General features: G+C 38.6%; 1 protein-coding gene across 1 annotated transcript in view; it reads right to left on the minus strand.

Annotated features, from left to right (window-relative positions):
• Window positions 1-8,710, minus strand: part of LOC140145834 (exportin-1-like) — a 44,617-nt gene extending 35,907 nt beyond the window's left edge. Inside the window, 1 exon segment of the mRNA XM_072167519.1 lies at window positions 8,450-8,710. The gene's annotated coding sequence lies outside the window, so the exon portion shown is untranslated.
• Window positions 8,711-10,792: the final 2,082 nt, after the last annotated feature.

Here is a 10,792-nt window from a genome sequence, read left to right on the forward strand (position 1 = left end):
GTACCACCTTAAGTTTTTGATGCATTGTAGACAAGGCTTGAAATAAGCAGACTGGAACCAGGAGCAATTTGTTTTTGAACATTGCTCCTGGTTCACTGGGATTTTACAAGAACCAGGACTGCCCCAGGAGCAATTTGTGAAGAAACAGTGAGCAATTTTCAAATAGTGGGGGGTAAGGGTGTCTACGTTTAAACGTTTCACATGTAACCGCCCTTTAAATGCACTATCCGTTTTGAAAAATCGCTAACCATTTTTAAATTCAAATTCAATGCATTTTGAAATCATTAATAGAGTATGACATGAATACAAATTATCAATTTTCATATTAAAAATACAAAATATCTTGAATTTTTTTTATTTTTTAGGTCAACCATGAATGATCCTAGCATCTAGGTCTAGGTCCAGGGACACTTTTACAATTTCTGAAATTTTTCGAAAAATGGGGGGTGGGATTATACTCGAGCATGGGACTATACTCGGACGTATACGGTAATATTTTTTTTAGTAAAATATGAAACACCACCACCCTATTGAGAACACCAATTCACGACACACGGCCAATGCCATATTTAAACGTGTTCCTAATGTTTTCCTACACCTTTTTATGGCATATGGTCATGTTTTTTATACATGTACTGGGCACCTAAAAAGGGTGGCTCTGTTGCATTCTTACTCACCAAGACGTGTTTACATGCATGTAGTTTATTTATTTGATATTTATTATGAGCTTGTCTAGTACTATTTTGTTCCTTAGACATTGGCCTTTCAATTTCTGAAACAAAAATTTATGATTGTCATTTGTACTAATTACTGCAACTCGTTAAGTCTAATTAGTCAGGGGTGGCTCATGTGGCGGAGGATCACAATGCTGTACAATGGTGATCCTCCACCACATGATCTTCAATAAACATTATTGATGGATTTCTATTTGCACAGCCGCCATCGGCGCTGTGCATTGTTTTTACCGCGTTCTTCTTCTTTCTTCTTTCTGTCAACATCATAATCAGCCATCGTAGCCACATGCTTTCAGGCATGATGACCATACTTGGTCAGTAGAACTGCTTTGGTGGTGCCACAGATGTCACATGATCAACTTCCGGTCAAATGTCATCCACTTCCGGTCACTGGCCAAAACTTGGATTTTAACTAAAAATGTTACTCCTCCCACATATTACATAGCACCGTGACGTCACTTACACACATGCATCATCTATAGTCAGTGTCTAAAAGTCCTTCACAGAATTGGGATCAAAGGTCATTAAGGGGTCACTTCCGGTCAAAAACCAAAATAACTTCAAGAATTTTTATCTCGACAACTAAACATATTAAAATTTTTAAATTAAAATTGGAACAATGCATTTTGTCAGTGTACATAAGGGTTTTTTTCCATTGAGGTCAAAGGTCATTAAGGGGGTCAAAAGGTCAATCATAAATTTTTAAAAAAATCAAAATTCATGTATAAGTTCCGATTAAGCTGAAATTCACCAGGAATATTCCTTATGACATCCTAAGCACTATGCAATATTTTTATGGGGTCAAATGTAATTAAGGGATCACTTCCGGTTCTCACAGATTTGGGGTCATAACTCATTTGTCACTGCTGGCTGTGCATACTTTCATGATCGCAGGCTTAACGCAATCAGATCTCGTTCTTTCTTCTTCTTCTGTCAACATCATGTTAATCAGCCATCGTAGCCACATGCTTTCAGCCATGTTGATCAAAGTTGATCACTAGGACCATTGAGTGGTGCCACAACTGTCACATGATCATTTCCGGTCAAAGGTTATTCACTTCCGGTCAGTGGCCAAAACGTGATTTTCACTAAAATGCTTCTTCTTCCACATTTTACATAGCACCATGACGTCACTTGCGCACATGCATCGCCTATTACGAGTGTCTAAAAGTCCTTCACAGAATTGGGATCAAAGGTCATTAAGGGGTCACTTCCGGTAAAAGTATGAAAAATTTGTAAAAAATATTCAAAAAATCACTGTCTTTACAAATTACATAGCAGAGAGTCGCCATTAGCACACATGCATTGCTACTAGCTTGGGTCTTTAGGATGCATACAGTTTTTGGGTCAAAGGTCATTAATGGGTTACTTCCGGTCAAAAACCAAAATTATCAGAAATGTTTAAAAAAAATTTATCTCAAAATGTAAACAGACCAGAGTAATATAATCATCATACATGAATCAGTGTTACCTGATGTATGCATGGTATTTTTATTTTGGGGGTCAAAGGTCATTAAGGGGTCACTTCCTGTTTTTAGCTAAATAACTTCAAGAATTTTTATCTCGACAACTAAACATAGTAGAATTTTTTAATTAAAATTGGAACAATGCATTTTGTCGGTGTACATTTAAGGTTTTTCTTTCATTGAGGTCAAAGGTCATTAAGGGGGTCAAAAGGTCAATCATAAATTTTTTTTAAAATCAAAACGTTGAACATAGGGATATGTGGCAAGTGCAAGGAACCAGATCTGGTTTCTTTAATCATTTAGGCCTACGGGAGATCATCTAGGCCCTATTCATCATCGTCTGAATATCAATCGTGCATTCATTTCAGTGTCTCTGGCTGTAGGCCTACTAATGTAATTATTAACCGAGCGATGTCGGTGTGCGACTCTCACTTTCACTAAAATGAAAAAATAATGAACACCATTTTGGTGGTGTGCGCCCTTATGCCATATCAGCCTTGGGCACATGACATTATTATTTTTGTACTTTTAAGGTCTCACAAACCTTTAAATACTACATAAAAATGTTTCATATATTTGTCAATTTGTTTTGTTTATATCAATTAGCTGGTCCATTCACCACCCCCCCCCCTCTCCCGGGTCAAACAACACACAGATTAAGCGAAACCCCTGGCCGTTGAGGTCAAATAGCCTGAGGTTAGATGGGGACTTGCCATCAAAACAAAGGAAGGGATAATGAAACCGGTCGTGGTTTGCCGTGAAATTGTACTGATTTGACATGATTATGGATAATTGGACTTGATTTATCAGCGTGGGAGACAATCAAGATTCTTCAGATGCTGAATTGGTGATTTAATGAGCAGCCAGCGGATCTGGCCAGATTCAACCGATTTAAATGAAGACTTTCAAACGTGAGAATGGCCATTGATTGACAAGGAATACATTGTTAATGTTATTGTACCCCGTCCCCTAGCCGCTTGCAGTATGGTGAATGATGTGTTTAATACGTATCATACAGTGCCAGTGCGCTGTGTACATGTATTAGTATACTATGGAGCTGGAATGTAGATACTCAACCAACCATTTGAGGTAAGCATGTACATTGTATTTGGAAGGAAAGTTCGGTGTTGGTTTTATACCCGGGGGGGGGTCACTCACATTGTGGCCTGTACACCATCCGCGATAATGAAAACGCGCGTAAAAGGGTCGTTTTTTAGTTGGGGGTAGGCACGATCTGCACGTGTCGCGTTTAGGGTGTCAAAAACATGAAAAATTGGAAAAAGGGTAGCAAAATTGCAATTTCTAAATCTGCGAAATGAAATTTAGGGTATGAAATTTGATGTTAGGAATGAAATCCCTGTTTAGGGTGTCGTTTTAGCCAAGGGTTAAATCCTTGTTTAGGGTGCTTTTCAAAAGTTGATTATCGCGGATGGTGTACAGGCCACAATGGGAGTGACCCCCCCGGGTTTTATACTCTCGTCACTCATGACGCTCTGAATTGAAATCGGACTACTCCCCATTCAAGAAAAATACGAACTATAGTCAAATGCAGCAAACCTTTGATGAGTGCGACTGCTGTTGCCAAGTGAAAATTTATGAATGAACTCTGCGCCGTACACGTTGTTTGCTCCGAATTTGCAACATCACGGTAGTGGCGCTCGTCAAAGGTTTGCTGCATTTGACTATACTGTGATGTTGCAAATGCGGAGCTACAAAATGTAAACAATGCGTACATCTACATCTACATAGATGTACTCGGCATAGTCCTTCTGTCAGGATGTCGTGCCAAGGTGACAAAATGCTTGTGTACGGCGCACAGTTCATTCATAAATTTCCACTCGTCAACAGAAGATTGCATCAGCAGCCAATCAGAGACAAGTGCGTCCAGCGCAGTAAATATGTGATGTATACTTAAAATACGCGCTCGTCAAATGGTTACTGCATTTTATATTATCCTGTTTTGCTATATACTCAGCATACATGTAGTCCTTCTGTCAGGATGTCGTGCCAAGGTGACAAAATGCTTGTGTACGGTGCACAGTTCATTCATAAATTTCCACTTGTCAACAGAAGATTGCATCAGCAGCCAATCAGAGACAAGTGCGTCCAGCGCAGTAAATATGTGATGTATACTTAAAATACGCGCTCGTCAAATGTTTACTGCATTTTATATTATGGTATCCTGTTTTGCTACTGGCAATGAATGAAAGTACAAAAATATTCAGTTTTTGGAGATGGCCAAAAACATGCATTTTTAGGGCATTTTTCCACCTTTTTTTGTATTCTGTGACAATCAAGCCCAAAGACTTGAACAAAGACTAATTTCAAGTTATGCATTCTAATTTTTGGAAAACACATTTAACAATCTTTTTCATAACCAATTAGCAAAAAATAAATGTTATATGAAAATTAAATGAGCTAACTCTTACCCTACATGTAGATACTCGAGATTTTAAATGCTTAGCCTTAGACTTACAAACTTTGTACCAACTCACCAAGTCTTACAATTTTGTGAACAATTGTAAGAAAACATGCAAAATTGCATTTAGGGTCAAAGGTTATGAGGCGTCACTTCCGGTGTTAAACAAAATACCTTCTAAAATACCTGGCGGTTGTGCATGCTCGCGGTCGCAGGCGACCGCAACCATATCTAGTTTCTACTTGTTTCTGTACTTGATCTCGGCTAAATGATATCATGTTTAGCATTCATTGCCTCAGTATTTGTTAATTAGACAATTAAAATTTACTAATTACTTGTTGCTACACTAATAAAGTTCATTGACCTCTATGCATTTGAATAGGGATTTAATGTAGGGAACATTCAAAAGGGTGCTACGGGCAAACAAAACATGATAAAAGGCTCAAATTTCTTTAGCAGACCTTGGTTGTGATCCTCTTTACTTTAGTAAACTTAAAACAGGTAAAACATAGAAGGTTTGCGACAAATCTGAAAGAGCGCCCTCACACTCAATTTTGGTCCAAAAAGTCAATTTTTACAAAAACGCTTTGTCGAATTCTCTTTTAAGTTTCAAAACTGGATTGTTGAGCTTATTTTACATCTAGTTACATACCTCAATCATGAAAATTTGCATTTCCAGTGCCAAATAAGGTGTGTTTTGAAGAAATTTATATAAATATAGAATTTATAGATAGATTTTTGACAACCCTGTATCTACATTTTGAATTACTTGACCGCCATAAGTTCCATATGACTGGGTGGGCAATTAAGTTAGCTATTTTAAACAATTGTCAAATTTTTACATTATCGATGTATCGTCGGGGGTGACACCCCTAACTGAATTAATATTTTCATCCTTATTTTGCTTGTTACACCCTGTATATTTTATGGGCCACCCTGTATAATGACTCCCATTGTTTCGCTTTCTGAAATCATCCGAGTATATGCTCTCAGAATATATACTTTAATTGGGTTCTAATGTAAACTTTTGAAGTTATAGTACCAAACCTGTAAAAACATGTGATTCGCTTGAAAAATACACATGCAACGCAATTGGTGCCCAACATAAAAAACATGACCATATATAGAAATGGTGCTCAAAATATCTGTGCCAAAAATTGCTTGCCCCCACCCTTTGGACCTGCCAAAAATTGCTTGACCCCTCCTTTCGACCTGCCAAAAATGCTTGCCCCCCCCTTTGGCCTGCCAAAAAACCCTTGCCCCCCCCCCCCTATACCTCACCCCCGGGGGTACACATAATTATTGCACCACCACCCTTGGGGCAATAATTAAAAAGCCTCTCCGCTTTTATGTTGACAAAGCCTTTGCAATTTTACACAGAAATGAGAAATACAAAAATCTTTATTTATTTTACTTGACCTTAGGGGCTGTCCAATAATTATGAGCCCCCAGATGCTAAAATAATGTCAAATTGTGTGCCAAAAATTGCTTGCCCCATCCCCTTGGCCTGCCAATAATTGCTTGCCTCCCCCCTCATGCCAAATGTTTTGACGAGTCCCAATTTGCAAACTTTAAATGGTCTATAGCCAAAATAACAAATTCTCGATCATGAGAGGATGTACCTTCTGCGTCAGCGTACTTTTCATAGAATAACACAATCGCGCGACCTGCATGACCGAACCTTGCCTAGCAACGACCGTGTGATTGGTCAATTCTCAAAGCTGTGTTTGCGCCAGTGGCGCTGGTCTTTCGTGTAGTACGCTCGACGCAAATAACTGTGCGTAGCCAAGTTGGCTCTCATGATCGAGAATTTAATATTTTGGCTATAGACGTTGCGAGCGCAGCGAGTAGGAAAATTTGCATTTAGTGTTTCCGTACTATTTTCCTAAACCTTTTTTGAGCATTTTATTTTTTTTTAAAAGGCACCCCATGGATGTGTGGGGCCAGAAATTTTTGGCGAGCTGAATCCAAAGGGGGGGGGGGGGGGGGGGGCTATTTTTGGCAAAACAAGAAGTTGGCGTCAAATTTGGCTTCAAATGTTGACTGCACCCACCAAGTGTCATGCCCATCTGACAGTTTTTACTAATTTGACCTCAGATGACCTCGAAATGACCTTCCAAAAATGTGGCTTAAAATGTTGACTGTACCCACCAAGTTTCATGCCCATACGACTGTTTTTACTAATTTGACCTCAAATGACCCCTGGTGACCTCAAAATGACCTTCCAAAAATTTGGCTTTAAATGTTGACTGAATGACTGTACCCACCAAGTTTCATGCCCATACGACAGTTTTTACTAATTTGACCTCAAATGACCCCTGGTGACCTCGAAATGACCTTCCAAAAATTTGGCTTAAAATGTTGACTGTACCCACCAAGTTTCATGCCCATACGATTGTTTTTACTAATTTGACCCCAAATGACCCCTGGTGACCTCGAAATGACCTTCCAAAAATTTGGCTTTAAATGTTGACTGTACCCACCAAGTTTCATGCCCATCCAACAGTTTTTACTGATATGACCTCAGATGACCCCTGGTGACCTCGAAATGACCTTCCAAAAATTTGGCTTTCAATGTTGACTGTACCCACCAATTTTCATGCCCATCCAACACATTTTACTAATTTGACCTCAGATGACCCCTGGTGACCTCGAAATGACCTTCCAAAAATTTGGCTTTAAATGTTGACTGTACCCACCAAGTTTCATGCCCATACGACAGTTTTTACTAATTTGACCTCAGATGACCTCGAAATGACCTTCCAAAAATGTGGCTTTAAATGTTGAATGGACCCACCAAGTTTCATGGACATACGACAGTTTTTACTAATTTGACCTCAGATGACCCCTAGATGACCTCAGTGACCTTGACCCACTAACCAATACAAACCGGTTCTGTCTCGGGTCAAGATGAACCCACCCAAGTTTGAGGAACGAGCGACTCATAGTCTCCGAGAAAATAGGCGGAAAGCAAACTTTAACCAAAACTTTAACCAATTTGTCACATACACACACCCCCTGTCTGTGTTTGCCTCCAAACGTGGACATTGTGTTTTGCTATCTAACCGAGGACGTGTGTATGATGTTTTCATCGCCTAACCGTGGACTAAAATGGCGGATTTTTTGTGTGTATAATACAAAACGGAATTTTAGCCATCACCCTGCGGACGGTAGTTTTTACACGTGTGGTCCTCGGTTTCAGGCAAATAGCGTTTAAAGCATCTAGCATGCATTTGAGGTCTTTTGCAGCAGTTTGAGACCGAGGTCCGAGGACAGTCCTCGGTTGGAAGTAGGTCCACAGTTTAGGGTGAAAAATCTTGTGTGTGTCCTCGTTTGTCGGCGAACACGTACGCATACACACATCCGCACGGAAAAGTGATTATTCTCCTGCCTTAATATCAGGCGAGACAAAAATGATGCAGTTTGATGGCAAATTTGAATTCACATACATACCTACAAACAATGATGAGTAGAAAATTAATTATAATAATACTAGTAGATAGTAAATTTAAGTACAGTGTGTATTTATAGGCAATAAAATGAATAAATATCCATGTTATCATGAAATATAATAATAAAATGCCTCTTCATGATCCAGGACCATTTTACAAACAGTGATAATCAATCTCTTCCACATACACAAACCAAGCTTTTGCTTTCTCTTCAAACAGTGAATGAGCCTTCAGGAAATCTCATTCACCGATTGAGAGTTTGCGATATTCAAAAAATCTTATCTAACAAGAATAAACTATCAAAATATATGGATACTAACATGATATATGTCAGCATAATGTAGTATAAAAACAATTTTATTGCAAATCTTATCTTACCTCGCCTTTTTTAGTTGCTCAAATCCCCGCCCGCGAAACAATTTGACGGAACATGCAGCGCAAAAATAAACACACGTGTGTTGCTTTCTTTAGCGCTCCTTTGACATACAACTCGCATAGAGCACAAATTTGACAATATTCCTATGTTTATTATTTATTCAAGCGCAGATTTTACTATAAAATGATAAAGTTCCCGAGAATCGATCATTCTCTTATTTTTGTGTCCTCTCAGTGCAAAAGCTCGTGCTCAAATGGTCGGCTGATGGAAAATTTTGGCAAGATGGAACCGGTTTGAACCAGTTTGTACAGAATCATTATTTCTCGTAATGGGCTTTTGTGCTTGAAATAAACAACCCAAATCTCCTTAGTCATGGCCACATACACATCATTGGATAAAAGAAACTTAAAATTTACGAAATTGGTAAGGAAAAAGTTCATAAATTGCCTTACTTGTCAAAAAAATCTGATAACAAGACAGTTAGAGTGGCGGATATCGTGGTTAAAAAGTTGTTTACCATTTTACAATCAGTAAGCTGAGTTTAAACTCGATCGCTTTTGCATGAAAGCGAATCATACGCATGCTCAGTATGGAAAAATATATCGTTTATGTACACTGAGCATGCGTGCTATCGTTTACGACTCGCTTTTATGCAAAAGCGATCGAGTATAAACTCACAATGCGTGACAAATTGTCACTCAAAATGTCACGCAAAATTAATGAATGAAAATTATGAAATTCCCATTTGTGAAAAAGAGGGCGCTATTACGGTAAATTTATTGATTGATTTCCGGTTTTGACTGTCAGACAATTTCACGCCCAACAATGGGCCAACATACTCCGCAATATGAACAGTATGAACACACGGCGCGGTGGGTGTCGGGCCCGGAGTGTTGGGGTCGGATCGGAGTGTGGGGACCCGGGAGGGGTGGGGGGGGGGCACATCAAAAATGTTGGTGGGTATGTTCCCCGGAATTTCGAGGTGGTGGTCTTTGGGAGCTGTCGGCGTCAACCTGGTCAAGTTTACACGTTTACAAGTTTATTTTATTAACTCGATTCTTAAACCCACCAGGGGTGTACAAGAAAAGGAGAGCAAAGCGCCCTCAACAAACATATAAGTCATGTAAGGCACAATTAAAATAACATGTGGATATGAAGTCAAAGGATAAAAATACAGAATACAATACATATCACTACATTACTAATATAATACTACACAGTGTTTGAAAAAGTTTGTATAATGTTTTTACAAAATATAGCTAAGTTTCTTAATGTCTGTTTATTTGCATTGAAGAGCTTATTCATTTTAAAAGTATTTATCCTTTTTAAAGATAAAACGATGGAATGTATTTATTTCTGAGAGTACTAAATGTGGGGCAGATGAAAATATAATGGAATTCATCACCGATGTCTGAATGACATAAATTACATATTCTATCTACTCTATCAATGTTGTTAAACCTTCCTGAGACAATTGGAATTTTGTTTGAGCCTGTTCGAAATTTGCATAGTGCGATAGCATCTTTACGTGGAAGGTTGATTAGGTAATTTTCAAAATTAAGATCAGTTTTGAATATGCGATAATTAATACAAGTGTTTGAATGCCAGGTATCAGAGAGCCAGGATTGCTTGAATTGATCTTTTAGTCTTTGGAGGATGAAATTATGTGGATTTTTGCATTTAGGATCTTGTGAGTTCCAAATGTAAGAGAATCCACATGAATTAAGTGTATCTTTAACTTTAACAATCCAATTAGAATGTAATTCATTCTTTTGGTCAAGTGAATATAATAGTTTATACATAATACTGGAACTTGAGTTCTACGTAAATCACTAGTTGCTAGTCTACTCCAAAAGTTAATAATTCTACAATTAATGTACCGGGAAAAGGGGGTCTTTTGAGCTGCCCGGGGGAGCTGCGAACCTGAACACATTTTTGGAGCTGCGAACAGTCAAAATCAAGGGTCTTTCTTGGCTTTTTGGTTGAAAATGCCAGAAATATGAGGAATGAGAAATTTTGGGTCTTTTAGAGCTAAAATTATCAAAATCAAGGGTCATTCAGAGCTCTATTTTGGTCCCGGGATTTTGGTCAAATATAGGTGGTCTTTCGGAGCTGCAAATGATCCAAAATACCAGCTTTATTGCGATATCGCACATGAAAACAGACACTTGTGCACAACCAGAGAAGATCCGATTTAATCAGTTGAGCTGTTTCAATAAGTGTTATCTTGGTTTAATAGCTTTTAATGGGGTTAAGTCCTGCAAAGGTCGAGATGAATTCTACTGTAGACATGACTGCATCATGTTTCATGTTGGACAGCAGCTTTCAGGACTGCTCACTTGCAC

The sequence above is a fragment of the Amphiura filiformis genome, chromosome 2, assembly GCF_039555335.1.
Source record: "Amphiura filiformis chromosome 2, Afil_fr2py, whole genome shotgun sequence".
In the NCBI taxonomy this organism is placed as follows: Eukaryota; Metazoa; Echinodermata; class Ophiuroidea; order Amphilepidida; family Amphiuridae; genus Amphiura; species Amphiura filiformis.